The sequence below is a fragment of the Pan paniscus genome, chromosome 23, assembly GCF_029289425.2.
Source record: "Pan paniscus chromosome 23, NHGRI_mPanPan1-v2.0_pri, whole genome shotgun sequence".
Classification (NCBI taxonomy): Eukaryota; Metazoa; Chordata; class Mammalia; order Primates; family Hominidae; genus Pan; species Pan paniscus.
In genome coordinates, this window is record NC_085927.1 from 54,973,834 (window position 1) to 54,989,011 (window position 15,178).

Genomic DNA, 15,178 nt, shown 5'->3' on the forward strand with positions numbered 1-15,178 from the left:
TCAGCAGTCTGTGTTTGTCAAGTGTGAGTTTTGCTGGCAAAAAATTCTGAGCCTAAAGCTCAAAACAATTATGAAAATAGTTAAGCTGAGTCAGAGACTGAGTGGCTTATTGCTATTATAAACATCTGAAACGTAGTATGTTCTTCTGGAAGATTCCAATGAGAGTGATTGTAATATCCTTGCCTAATACAACTTGGTGCAAGGACTATGCATATATAATTATGTAGATAATATAATCCTAGAGTATCTTATTCCACTTGTGTTCACGGTTGTCAATATTTGATTCTACCTTTTATTCAAAATATTCTTTTTATTCAAATAGAATTATTTGCCAGTAGCTCATATCAAGATAGAGACTGGTGTTCACTAACAATTGAGACTTAATTTTTTCCAAATCAGCTTAAATCATGATTGACCATGTGTTATAGGCTGAACTGTGTCGCCCCAAAATTCATATATTGAAGCCCTAATCCCCAGTGTGACTTCATTTGGAGATAGGACCAATAAGGAAGTAATTAAGGTTAAATTAGATCATAAGGGTAGGGCCTTGACCACATGTGGGATTACTGTCCTTATAAGAAGAGACACCAGAGAGCCCTCTCTCCCTCCCCCTGGCCTGACCTCTGTCTTCACATATGCATTGAGGAAAGATGTGAGAACATAGCTAGAAGGCAGCTCTCTACATGCCAGGAACAGAGTCCTCACTAGAAACCAACCCTGCTGGGCTTTGATCTGGAACTTCCAGCATCCAGAACTGTAAGAAAATAAATGTTTGTTGTTCAAACTACTCAGCCTATGATATTGTATTAATAATGGCAGTCTGAGCAAACTAATACACCATGTTTGGCTCTAGAGGTACAAAAATGAATCAGACCTAAGTCCTACACTTTAGGAGCACACGGTCTAACGAGGAGACACTTTCATGAAAATACAATGCCATAAAAAACTTCTAACTCAGCCTGGGAGCCCTGGAAGGCTCCTCAGAGCACACATTTGACTAAGGTTTTCAAAGAAGTCCAACTAGGAGAGAAACAGCAATCCAGGCAGAGAGAATCCTCAGGAAGGACTCGGAGGCATTCAAAGGCAGGATGTATTCGGTGAACACTGAGAGGCCAGCGGGCATAGAAGGCGTGAGGGACTGTCAGGACACAAGGCTGAGTAAATGGACCAGGGCAAGATGTCTATGAAGGGCCCTGAGAGCCAGTATATAAGAAAACGGTTATTAAACAATGTGTTAGTACTGGGGCTGTCACAGCAAACTACCATAGACCTAGTGGCTAAATAACAGAAATTTCTTTTCTCACAGTTCTGGTGGCCAGAAGTCCAAGATCAAATTGTCAGCAGGGTGGTTCCTTCTAAGGCCTCCCTCCTCGGCTTGCCGATGCCTCCTCACATGGTCTTCCCTCTGTCCACGCATCTACATCCAAATTCACTCTTCTTAAGAAGACAGGATTCCTACTGGATTAGAGCTCACCCTAATGACTTTATTTTAACGTAATTACCTTTTTAAGGACCCTGTCTCCAAATGCAATCCCATTCTGAGGTACAGGGATTAGGACTTCAAAAGATGAATTTTGGGGGGACACAACCCAGACTCTAGCAAACAACTACCACATGCATAACACAAGTTAAGTTTAAAACATTCACCTCTAGAGAAGCGATTCCTTTTGGACAACTTTTATACTTTTACCCAATGAACTCCCAGGCTTTTAAAGATTTCATCTGCCAAACTGCATTTATTAGCTTACAACTTCATCATTTTTTTAATTTTTTTAAATCAAAGACAAAATGTCAATCAAATTTCATCAGCAGGAAACATCTAGAATGATCATACTGAGTTGAAAAAAAATGCCAACCAAGAGAAAAAGCTGACATTCTAATTAAAATGTGACAACCCGTTGTGGGATAAACATGTGACCAGTGATAAACTTTCTGAAGAAGACCCCCTGAAGCGCACACACCTACAGCTGCACCCTGTGCGTGTCTGTATTACAGCTCTCAGCATACCGTATTGAAATTCTGTTTCTATGACTGGAGCCCGTCCCACACTCTGAATTTCCTATAAATAGGGACCATGTCTCATTCATTTTTACATCTCTAGCAGTGTCCCTGTGATAAGCTGTAATGAAGCCATTACTACCTCTTCGTAATCCCCAGAGACCAGAGGAGCCCAAAGCTGAAAAACACTGCTCGAGGATCTTAAATGTAAATGGGAAGATCACACATGTGTACATATACTCGTGTTCATATACACACAAACTCCTACTTTAAATGCCAAGACAATGCACACGAAGAGGGCTCAGAAGAATGATACCGGTGGTGCCAGAGGATTCTGAGGAGGAGCTGATCAAAAGCTGGAGCACTCAGGGAAGACTTACTGGAGAAGGTGAGATGGGCTTTGGAAGATAAAGTAGAATTTGGATAAACAAAGAAGAGGGAGAAGGCATTCCAGTGAAAAAAATGACATGAGAAAATTCAGGGACGGAAAGGAAACATTTCATGCTTTTCAGCAATTGAAGATTTTTTTTTTTTTTTTTTTTTTTGAGACAGAGTCTCGCTTTATCACCCAGGCTGGCATGGCCTAGGGATAGGCCCAATTGTAGTAGGTTAAATAATGACCACCCAAAGATATCAAGTCCTAATCCCAGGAATTTGGAAATGTTACCTTATTTGAAAAAGAGGTCTCTGCAAATGTGACTTGATCAAGGATCTGCAGATGAGAACACACTGAATTAGCTGGGTGGGTCCTAAATGCCATCACAGTGTCTTTTCAAGACAGAGGCAAAGGAAGGTAAGGAGACATGGAGAAGACGATGTGAAGGTGGGGGCAGAGACTGGAGTTTCGCAGACACACGCTCAGGAATGCTGGGGCAGCCACCAGAAGCTGGAAGAGGCAAGGAAACTACTACAGGGCAAAGTATAAAAAACACCAATTTATTATTTTATCATTTTGAATCTTATTAGTTTGGCTTTTTTTTTGAGGGGGACGAAGCCTTGCTCTGTTGCCCAAGCTGGAATGCACTGGCGCGATCTCGGCTCACTGCAACCTCCACCTCCTGGGTTCAAGTGATTCTCCTGCTTCAGCCTCCCAAGTAGCTGGGATTATAGGCGCCCGCCACCACGCCCAGCTAATTTTTGTATTTTTAGTAGAGATGGGGTTTCACCATTTTGGCCAGGCTGGTCTCGAACTCCTGACCTCAGGTGATCTGCCCGCCTTGGCCTCCCAAACTGCTGGGATTACAGGCGTGAGCCACCGCACTCAGCTTTTATTGTCTTGAATTTCTTAACCAGGGCATTCTCTTTCCCCATATCAGGATACTTGGGAAATGTAATTATTAATGTTTCTAATGTGGTATTATTTTGCTACACAAAGGTCCTGGGCTCAAATACATTTGTGAAAATATTAAATAGTTTAAACAGCTTTATGTCATAACTTCTTGGCTCCTATGATGATGTGCTTGTGAAGCTCTAAGACTGGGGAGATACGACACCCCGAGCCTATTTAACCATGGAATACTTTTACTTCAGAGCATTTCTCAGCACTGGCATTCCATTGGCTATTTTTTGATAAATGCTGAACTGCAGCTAAGAAAGGAATCGTCTTGAAGAGATTTCACTCAGACCAGGAAGCAGCCTAATAACGAAACGTCCATGACCCACTGAACAGAACACTTCAGTAGTAACCAAAATCTTTCGTCTCTAGGTTCCTCATCTCTTTCACCTGGACAGGGATGGATTCATATGGCAAAATATTCTTTTCCAAACCCAGTTTATCTGGTTTTTATTAACAACACCTTCTTCTGATGGCTATTTTTTTTTTTTTTGAGCAACAGAGTCTTGCTCTATTGCCCAAGCTGGAGTCAATGGTGTGATCACAGCTCTCTGCAGCCTCCAACTCCTGGGCTCAGACAATCTTCCCACCTTAGCCTCCCTAGTAGCTAGAACTACAGGCATGTGCTACCATGTGCAGCTATTTTTTTTTATTTTTGCAGAGATGGGGTTTTGCTTAGTTGCCTAAGCTGGTTTCAAACGTCTAGCCTCAAGCAATCCTGCTGCCTTGGCCTCCCAAAGGAATTATTTTCTTAAATTTGTTTTTATCATTAGTTAAGCCAGATAGATTTCCCTAATCAACTGGACTTTATTTAGTGGCTACTGAGGCTGCTCTAACAAGTTACCACAAACTTGGTGGCTTAAAACAAGAGAAATTTATTCTCTCACAGCTCTGGAGGCTAAAGTTGAAAATCCAGCAGGGCCACGCTCCCTCCAAAGGCTCTAGGGAGAATCTTTCCTCGCTTCTTCCAGTGTCTGGTGACTCCAGGTGTTCCTTGGCTTATGGCTGCATACCTCCATTCTCTTGCTGTCTTCCCATGGCTGCCTGCTCTTCCTCCCTTAAGAACACCTGTCCCTGCATTTAGTGTCCACCTGGAAAATCCAGGATCATCTCAAGTTCCTTAATTACATCTATAAAGACCCTTTTTCCAAATAAGGTTACATTCACCAGTTGAGTGGGTTAGGATGCTGACATATCTTTTGAGGGCCACTAACTATTCAACCCACTACAACCCTGAAAGAGGTATTAGTGTCGGTCTGCCACCAAGCTCATCTCTGGGTAATTACAAAAGTTTAGACCTGCAAAGTTGAGGGCCAGATCGCAGCCAGTAAACTCATCTGGTAGTACCTTTCTGCTTCACCATGCACCATCCCCATCACCTCGCTCAACCAAACAGCAGAAGTCATTATTTCCATTTTACAGACAGACAAACTGAGGTTCCATGAATGTGAGTAAAACCTCCAAGGGCACAGAACTAATCAGTGACAGAACTGGAATTCAGACTTGAGTCTTTATGACTGTGAAATCACACTCTCAACTCCATCTCACTGTCTTCTGCATTCCTTCTAGGACTATTCGTCTTATCTACTTCTGAGTCACACAAAACACATATAACAGACAACAAACAATATGAGACTTTTCCAGATGTGTCAAATGTTTTATATCCTGTTTCCCATTTCTAGTCTTAACACCCCTGGCTCCTTCAGCCTTCACTTAGATGACATGGCTTGTCCCCTTCCCTTTTCAGTCACATTCTCTAAATCTGTTGCACTTAGTCTGTATGCTTCTTGAAAGAATGTTTCCCAGAGCAGACTAATTATAAACACCAATTTTTATTTAGTATTTATGTGCCAGGCTCTGTTTAAAGCATTTCAATTGTATTATTTGAATCTTCAGTAATCCCATTAGCTAGGTTACTATTATTATTCTCCATTTTGGAGATGAGGAGACACAGAAGTAACCTGCTCAAAGTCACAACGCTAGGATGTGAAAGACAGTATTAAAATGCAAGCAGCCAATCTCCAGGGCCCTGCATGCTTAGCCTCTACCCTCTATGCTGCCTCTCCTTGTGCCTACTACAAGTTTGGTCTCAACTGCTGGGAGTAGAAAAAGGCCATTTCCCTCCTTCTAAATAGTATTCAATTAATGCCACCTAAGATCATATCATGGTCATATCGCATATGGGCATCTGGACATTGCTAAATGTGTGCCCAGCACTGATTCCCTTCCTCTTCCTTCTCAAAAGGATCTCAATTTTGTTCATGTATCTATCCTTCCCCCTCCTGAATTCGGGGATGGCGAATTAGTGGAACCATCCTCAGTGTCAGGGTTACAGCTTGACTGGCCTAAGACCTATTCTTAGACTGAAGTTGACCCAAAGAGAACTGAAGGAACACTGACAATTTTCAGAGGGACTCGTACCTCTGTGTGTTAGTTAGCTTGGACTGCTTTAACAAAACACCATAGACTGATGGCTTAAGCAACAGTTTATTTTCTCACAGTCCTGGAGGCTGGCAAGTCAGTTCCTGGTAGTATGCAGATGGCCAGCTTCTGGCTGTGTTTTCACATGCCGTATGACATCATTTAACCTTAATTACTTTCTTACTCCAAATTCAGTCACACTGGGAGTTAGGGTTTCAACATACGAATTCATGGGGGACACAATTCAGTCCATAGCATCCTGTAATGTTCTATGACGTAAGCAAGAAGTCAGATGTGTTTGCCTTCTACTCCTGCATTCTCTGAGAAGGAATCCCAGTCCCAGACTCTTGATCTCTAATTTCACTGAATAGAAGCAATTAACTAGGCTCTGAGGCAGAGGAAGAAAGAGGACCTGGGATGAAGACTGAAAGGTCACTGATGGCTGGGGAGAGGGAAGAAAGTCTGAAAGGAGAGGCTCAGGCAAGGCAGATTCAATTCGGATAGGCGACTTAGAGAAAAATCTTGCCCCTGACCCAAGAAGCCGTGGAATCTAACACTAAGACCTCTTTCCCAGTAAAAGTCTGTACTGTCCATCCTTTCAACCACTAATGGTAAAACCAGGGCAGTATGCCTTTTTAAACTGTACCCTGAATGTCAGAAATATACTGATTTCAGAAATGTCAAAGGTACATTTTTTAATCACAGAAATGGGGTATTTCCAATCCCAGCTTTAACTTGGTAAAGCCTTTCCTATTACCCTGCTATGGGCTCGGTTTTATTTCCCTCAAATTCTTATGTTGAAGACCTAACCCCCAGTACCTCAAAAAGTGACTACATTTGGAGAAAGGGCCTCGGAAGTAACTAAATTAAAATGAGGCAGTTAGAAATCCAGGGACTGGTGTTTTTTGTTTGTCTGTCTTTGAGACGGAGTTTTGCTCTTGTCGCCCAGGCTGGAATGCAATGTCACAATCTCAGCTCACTGCAACCTCTGCCTCCTGGGTTCAGGCGATTCTCCTGCCTCAGCCTTCCAAGTAGCTGGGACTACAGACGTGCACCACCATGCCCAGCTAATTTTTGTATTTTTAGTAGAGATGAGGTTTCACTGTGTTGGCCAGGCTGGTCTCGAACTGCTAACCTCAAGTGATCTGCCTGCCTCGGCCTCCCAAAGTGTTGGGATTACAGGCGTGAGCCACTGCGTCCGGCTTTATTTGTTTTTGAGATGGAGTCTTGCTCTGTTGCCTAGGCTGGAGTGCAGTGGTATGATCTCAGCTCACTGCAACCTCACCCTCCCCAGGTTCAAGCAATTCTCCTGCCTTTGCCTCCCAAGTAGCTGGGACCACAGGAGCGAGCTACCACTGCTGGCTAATTTTTGTATTTTCAGTAGAGACGGGGTCCAGCTGGTCTCAAACTCCTGACCTCAAGTGATCCTCCTGTCTCAGCCTCCCAAAGTGTGGGGATTACAAGTGTGAACCACCGTGCCCAGGCTGACTGGTGTTTGTATAAGGGATTAGAGACACAGACAAAATAGAGAGGGAAGACCATGAAGACACAGGGAGAAAGTGACCATCTAAAAGCCAAGGAGAGTCCTCAGAAGGAATTAACCCTGCTGACACCTTGATCTTGGATATCCAGACTCCAGGAGGGTGAGGAAATCAATCTTTTGTTTAAACCACTCAGTCTGTGCTACATTGCTACAACAGCGCAAGCAGACTAACACAGGCCCCAGTCTGAAATGGTCTCTCCCCTCCCTTCTCTCAGCTACCATTGGAACTTCATTTGGTGTTTAATCAAGCACTGCTTCAATGTTATCTCGCCCACTAATATCTCACACAGTAAAACTGCTTACTACTTTTTTCCCATCCATTTTTTCTCCCGTCTCCCCAACCAGGTCCTTCACAAAGTCTATGAGTACAGGCTTTGCCTTACAAAATATACATCTTGAAATCTTTCGATGGCTGAGCCCTCCAGGCAGAAACCACCTGTTGCCAGGCCATGGGATGTGCTGGGGGCCAGCCAAAAAGGTCTGCTAAAGTCACAAAACTGAGAAAAAGTATGTGAAAGAGGGTGGAGACGGACAGGAGGAAAGAAGGCTAAGTATAAGAGAGGGCCAGACACAAAGGGTAAAGCAGCAAGCAGATCAACACAGTGAAAGCAATGACAGAGCAGGTACAGGCAGACTGAGACCTGGTTTGGTACAAATCTCAAAGAGAGGGTCTTCCAGTCGTCACTGGTAAACTCAGCTCTTTCCCCACTTTGTATCGATTTACGCAGAGGACATTCAACTGTAAACGGTAACCAGGTTTTAGTCGCTGGCCAGGGAAGGGGCTCTTAACTCTAAATGCCCCTTCTCCCCAAACACTAGAAAGGCATGGAGTTTTTAGGACTAGGTGTGGGACAGGAGAGGAAAGTTAGCATGTGCAAAGTGAGACTCTAAATGTGCACGCACAATTCATAAACATACGTCTTCATACATCACATGTACACAAAATGGTGGAGACTTTCTTTTAGGAGAAGGAATTTTAGCATTATAACGACATGATAATGATCTGAAGCCAACCAGGGGTTGCCTATCCTGTTCCACTCTGCAGTCTTATCTTCCTCTGGTATCTGATAAGGGGTCAGGAAGCTCTGGCACCATCCTGGGGCCATCTGGTTTCTTTAAGCAGTTGTGCCTATAAAGGGACTGAAGAACAATAGTAAGAAAAAGGAGATTTTCCAGTTATTTCATCCAGCACCCTCCCCCCACCTCTCCACCTCTATAAAACCCATCCATCCTAGGAGGTCATTTAGCTCCAAGATGTGGATGTTTAATCACTTCTGCTTGCACCGATTTCTCCCTCCTCGGAATGCAGAACAATTTTTGCCCCGTCATCATTGACTGGTGACGTCTCTTGATGGTTTTATTATTTAATTGGCTAATTTTGTTCTCAGAAAAAAGATACGCTTTTATAAGCCACAGTAGCTTTAAGTTTTTTTACGTACTATATATTGTTACTTTTTTAGTGACCATAAAGCCTCAAGAAAAAATAAATAACAGCATTAGAAAACTTAGCCATTAGTTTTAATCCTTCTGCACTGAAGCCTAAAATATGAAAAAATATGAAAAATAGGAGTTGTGAAAGTTTCTGAGTGTCCAGCAGATTGGAATCTTTAGGACAAAGTAAGTCATGTGCTCTGCCCAAAGTCTCGAGACAATCCAGTTGAATCCCAGTTGAATAAGTCCTTCTTAAAGAGCCAAATGTGTTCATATTGAAAGAGATTCAGTCTAGAATCTATGAATGGGGACCGGGAGTCCCCGACCTCTGGCCAACATTTCAAAAAGCCTACTGGAAATCATAAATCTAACTCATAATAAAACTGCTCTGGCTAAAACACAGCTCTTCGCTTTTAGCCAGAGTTACTGGAACTCAGTTCAATATTAGTGGCGGTCTAGAAGCCAAAACCGCCGAATGTCAGTCACACTTTTTTTTGTTCTTTTAAGCCTCAGTGGGGGTGAAAGTTATATTTTTGATCAGTTAAAAAAAAAAAGAAACTGAATTACCATTTCACAAATATTTTACTTATGTTGAAACAAGGTCTTGCTCTGTCGCCCAGGCTGGAGTGCAGTGGTGCAATCACGGCTCACTACAACCTCGACCTCTCGGGGTTAAGCAATCCTCCCACGTCAGCCCTCCCAGGTAGCTCGAACTACCACGTGCCACCATGCCCAGCTAATTTAAATAGTTTTTGTAGAGATAGGGTTTTGCCATGTTGCCAAGGCTGGTCTCAAACTCCTGGGGTCAAGCGATCTGCCTACCTTGGCCTCCCAAAGTGCTGGGATTACAGGCGTGAGCCACCATGCCCGGCCTGTTTTTTCTAAAAATTTTCCATTTTTGTTTTTTGACGAGACGAGGTCTCATTATGTTGCTCAGGCTGGTCTCCAACTCCTGGGCTCAAGCAGTCCTCCTGCCTTGGTCTCCCAAAGTGTTGGGATTACAGGTGTGAGCCACTACACCTGGCCAAAATATTTTACAGTAAAATATTTTAAAACAAGAATTAGAAAAATATTAGCATTAGAAAAAAATGAAAATCTTTTGAGCTGTTTAGGGGAGAAAGCTCCAAGGAACTTAAAAACAAGTGATACTGTCTTATTTAACAGTCCATTTACTCAGCCCCATACTGTGTGCTTTACCTAAGTGTTCACACTTAATCTGTACAACCAAATGAAGGTACATAATACACCCTCGCTTTACAGATGAGGAAACTGAGCTCCGAGTTCCGTTTGTCCAAGGCTGCCAAGCTGGTAAGTGATACGGCCAGGAGATTAACTCCAAAGCCCCAGTGCCAGGCAGATAACAGAACATTTCCTGTTTTCATTCCTTAACATTAGGAGCAAAGTGTAGTTCTGTAGGCTTCCTGTTGGGTGTTTTCTGGTAAATCGTAACAGGAATGACTCCAGGTCAAGGTTTAAGCCTACCTAAAATGAAGGCCAGAACACAGCTAGAACACAGCAATATTATCTTGCAATTTTCTTTGCTAGGTTAAACTGGGCTTGAATGATCTGAGACACTTATGACTTGATCACTGTGGCAAAACTGATACAAAGCTGGCTCCTGGCATGGACCTCTAACAGCAGAAAGAAAGGCAGGATCACATCACCATAGACTCATTTGGAATCAGGTAAAGTAGGTAAACTGACATGTCTGGGTATTTATTTACTGAACATGATGACAATGACCCAGCCTAACAACCATCACAGTCCTTTGGCTCTCAGGGGTTAAGCAAATTGAAAGGGATTTTTGAAAGGCAGAGTATAGGAAAAAAGTGGCTAACACCTTTGGAGGAGTATTTCATAACAAGAGACGAGCTTCATTAAAAGGAAGTAGCCAAATTCAATGGAGGTAGATGTCTGCGTGCAAAGTGCCTCCATTCTTCTGAGTTATGGCCAGTTTAAAGTTGTCATTTTAGCCAGCAATGAAATCCATCCAGTAAGGCGCAAGACAGCTACAGTGCTATTATATACATAAATCTTTTTTATTTGCATTAGAAAGGCATCAGTTATTTCAATGCTACAATGTGTAATTAAGTAAATGTGTTAATCATTTGGCTTACCCCTACAATACTGTATTACTGCAAGAATGAAAGTTCTGATTTTAACTAAGCCACAATTCAATGTTGAGTACAAGAAAGTCTACCTCTACCTAAGCTGCCTCTATCCCTGACATGGTCACAACCTGGAGATCAAGCAGCCAGTTTGTCCGAGACATTGGAACCAGAGCAATTCCATCTTGAAGAGGCAGTAGGTAAAATCAGGCAGAGACCTGTTGGCTGCATTCTTAGCAGTCACAAGATGTTTAGGGTTACAGGAACAGATTAATAACGTTCACTAAACAAACCCAGGACTTAACAGACCCAGGAAACATTTTGATGTCGCTGTATCTGTTAGTCCAAACTGCACCATTTTCTTTCTTTCTTTTTTTTGAGACAGAGTCTCGCTCTGTTGCCCAGGCGGGAGTGCAGTGGGGCAATCTCAGCTCACTGCAAGCTCCGCCTCCCGGGTTCACGCCATTCTCCTGCCTCAGCCTCCTGAGTAGCTGGGACTACAGGCACCCGCTACCACGCCCGGCTAATTTTTTGTATTTTTAGTAGAGATAGGGTTTCACCATGTTGGCCAGGATGGTCTCGATCTCTTGACCTTGTGATCCACCCGCCTCAGCCTCCCAAAGTGCTGGGATTACAGGCGTGAGCCACCACGCCCGGCCAAACTGCACCATTTTCTAAGCCCCCCGCCATTTCGCAGACACTGGTCAAAGTGAAACATTCCACGGGGGTTCAGGCCGTGAGAAATTTCCTGCCCAACTTTCTTACCAAACCCTGTTGGGTAAAGGCCCAATTGAAGGAACATCCCTATCAAACCTTGCTCAGCAAAGGTGCAAGGAACATCACTGTCACATTCTGAGGGAACAAGGGCCAAACTGCCTGATCATAGAACGTTTTATGGATAGATATACTGGTAAGTATATTCACATGGCAAGCCATAGTGCCCATTCCCCTCCTGCCCTATAAGTACCCCAGCCTGTAAGCAGCAGTGGGCTCTGGCATTAAGCTGATCCCCCATCTCTGTAGGTTTTTGCCATATACCTGTGTTGCTGTTGAGCTGCCCTTTGTTGTTGTTGTTGTTGTTTTTTTTTTTTGAGACGCAGTCTCACTGTATTACCCAGCCTGGAGTGCAATGGCGTGATTTTGGCTCGCTGCAACCTCCGCCTCGCGGGTTCAAGTGATTCTCCTGCTTCAGCCTCCCAAGTAGCTGAGATTACAGGCATCTGCCACCACGCCCCGCTAATTTTTGTATTTTTAGTAGAGATGAGGTTTCACCATGTTGGTCGGGCTGGTCTCGCACTCCCGACCTCAGGTGATGCACCCGCCTCAGCCTCCCAAAGTGCTGAGATTACAGGCGTGAGCCACAGCACCCGACCTGTGTGTCATTCTTTAACTCTCGTCTTCCCTTCAAAACCTAACAATATCTTAAGATCAAAAGCATTCTTCATTTAGGTTTCGCTTTAAAGATAATATAGATCTTTGCCACAGTCAGTAAACAAAGATGAACGATCCTTGTGTCAGGCCTCTGAGCCCAAGCCAAGCCATTGCATCCCCTGTGACTTGCACGTATACGCCCAGATGGCCTGAAGTAACTGAAGAATCACAAAAGAAGTGAAAAGGCCCTGCCCCACCTTAACTGATGACATTCCACCATTGTGATTTGTTCCTGCCCAACCTTAACTAAGTGATTAACCCTGTGAATTTCCTTCTCCTGGCTCAGAAGCTCCCCCACTGAGCACCTTGTGACCCCCCACCCCTGCCCACCAGAGAACAACCCCCTTTGACTGTAATTTTCCATTACCTTCCCAAATCCTATAAAACGGCCCCACCCCTATCTCCCTTCCCTGACTGTCTTTTCGGACTCAGCCCGCCTGCACCCAGGTGAAATAAACAGCCATGTTGCTCACACAAAGCCTGTTTGGCGGTCTCTTCACACGGACGCGCATGAAACCTTGGTCGTGGGCCCTCGTGGTAGAGCCCATGTCCCCCAAGATTTTTTTGGCTGTTACCTTAGATTTGAACAAGCACTGTACCTAAGGCGGGCGCCTTCCTCCTCCCGCTTTTAGGAATGCCCTGCTCTGCCATTCTTTTGCTTTCTCACTTCTCTAATACACTTGCTTTCACTTTAGTCCGTGGACTCGCCCCGAATTCTTTCCTGCGCAACATCCAAGAAGCCTCTCGCTGGGTCTGAGTGGAGACCTCTTTCCGGTAATAAACGGACTAGGGAGATTCGACTTTGAAGGTGAAAACAAAAACCACCATCCAGTTTATAAGAAGGCGCTCGAGGCCGGGAACGGTGGCTCAGGCCTGTAATCCCAGCACTTTGGGAGGCTGAGGTGGTGGGGGGGAGGGAATCACCTGAGGTCACGAGTTCGAGACCAGCCTGACCAATATGGTGAAAACCCGTCTCTACTGAAAATATAAACATTAGCCGGGCGTGGTGGCGCACGACTGTAATCCCAACTACTCGGGAGGCTGAGGCAGGAGAATCGCTTGAATCCGGGAGGCAGAGGTTGCAGTAGGCCAAGATCGTGCCACTTCACTCCAGCCTGGGCGAACAAGTTAAACTCTCCATCTCAAAGAAAAAAAAAAAAAAGGCGGCACTGGAAACAGCGGGGAGTGACAGGGCCAGGGATGAGGGATCGCAAGCTGCTGGTGAGAAAGGAGCTCAGAGGCTGCCTGGCCTACGGGCCAGGAGACCTCAGCGCAGAAAACGCAGGACTCGTTCGCCTGCTCTACAGCTGAGTGCCCAGGACGGATCTCACTGGCTGAAAAAAACAGAAGAGAAGGCACCCAACGCAAAATCAAATGTCAGCGAACGAGGGGTCCTTTAACAGGCGGCCCACACGGCCCCTCCTGGGGCCGAGACCCAGCCCCTCCGGGCCACCCCGGCCAGGTACGGCCAGCAGGGTCACCTGCGCGCGTCCCCCGGGACGGGGCCTCCTGATGTGAAGCGACCCCAGTGGCACCTCACACGATTCCCGAGGGTTGCGGGCGGCCTCTCCTCAGCCCTGCAGCTCCCACACGCGGACACCGCGGGCCTCGGCCATGTCCCCTGACCGACCTTCCTCGCCGGAACTCCTCGCGCATCGCCGGCCCCTCAGCGGTGACTAGCGCGCGAACATCCTGGAAGACGCGTTGCCGGCCCCACGTGAGCCGACGCCCCAAACCGCGGCTGCTGGCGCCGGCTACGAGATTAAGGTCGGCGCGTGCGCGCTTGCGCGAGACCGGCATTCTCAGCCCCGCGCCGGTTTCCAGGGAGCTGGGCGCATGCGCCGCGTAAGGGGCCCGGCCGGCGGAAGGAGGTGCTACTGCCGGAAGCGCCAGCGCGCTTGCGCAGTAGCTGAACGCGGGCGTTTCTTTCCTCTCTTTTTTTCGAATTGGTTTTGGGGGTAGATTCGAGTTACAAAATGGCCGCCCGGAGCGTGTTCGGCGCGGTTCCCCCAGCGGTCTCTGGCTGAACCGGCGCTCTCGCCTCCCTGCCGAACACAGCGTGAGGATCCCCCCCAGGGACATGGTGTTTGAGTCTCTGGGCTTGCCGAGCACCAACTCCTCTGAGTTCCGCAGCGCAGCACCGGAAGCGGCCGAGCGCGCTCAGCCCAGCGACCCCTGCGGGCTCCAGACCCCTGCGCCGCTGCGCCCCGGGTTTCGCCGCACCCAAGACCCAGCGAGTGCAGCGGCGGCCGCCGAGGAGGTGAGGGGCGGCGGCGGGCGCGGGAGGGGAAGGGGCTGAGGGCGGGAGCCTGGTGCTGAGAGCCCAGGGCCGGGAGGGCGGGAGCGGGCTCGGGCCTGGGAGGGGAGTGCGAGTGCAGGGCTGGGGACTGGACCCTGGGGAGGGGGGTGCGGGTTCAGCGCCGGGGGACGGGCCCCTGGGGAGGCGTGCGGGGCTGGGGGACCAGACCCTGGGGAGGGGCTTACGGGGCTGGAGGACGGGACCCTGGGAAGTGGGGTACAGGGTTAGAGGTCGGGACTCTAGGGAGGGAGCCTGGGTCGGGCGCGCGGGTGGGGAGCGACGGGTGGAGGGTGGGGTGGGATGACAGCGGCGACGCAGCCCCGGCTGTTTGTGAAGCGGGGCCCGGGCCTCACCGGGCTGCGGCGTCCGACTCGAGTGAGACTCTCCCCTGCGGCCCCGCCGGAGGTAGGGGGCTGGCAGGGCTGTCCTGGCGTGGTCTTCTCCGTTTCCTTCCTAGCGATTCCTCTCGAGCCTCCTCTCCCCCTGGCCGCCCCTGGTCTCTGTTCTGTTGGGCGCATTACCTTTCTGGCCTAGCTTCACTTTCTTACTGCGTTCCCGGGTCATTCATCACCCATTTGCTCGGTTCCATTAAGAACCAGCTTGGAGATGAGGTA

The 15,178-nt window shown here is 46.9% G+C and overlaps 1 protein-coding gene across 4 annotated transcripts in view; it reads left to right on the forward strand.

Annotated features, from left to right (window-relative positions):
• The first annotated feature begins 8,733 nt into the window (after positions 1–8,733).
• NUP50 (nucleoporin 50) overlaps positions 8,734–15,178 on the forward strand; it is a 29,559-nt gene continuing 23,114 nt past the window's right edge. Inside the window, exon 1 of one of the 4 annotated variants that reach the window (XM_034949110.3) lies at positions 8,734–14,525. The gene's annotated coding sequence lies outside the window, so the exon portion shown is untranslated. Of the gene's footprint in view, positions 14,526–14,829; positions 15,176–15,178 lie in introns of those variants that run through there. The other 3 variants (XM_008964797.6, XM_055105647.2, XM_055105646.2) reach the window with 3 other exon arrangements.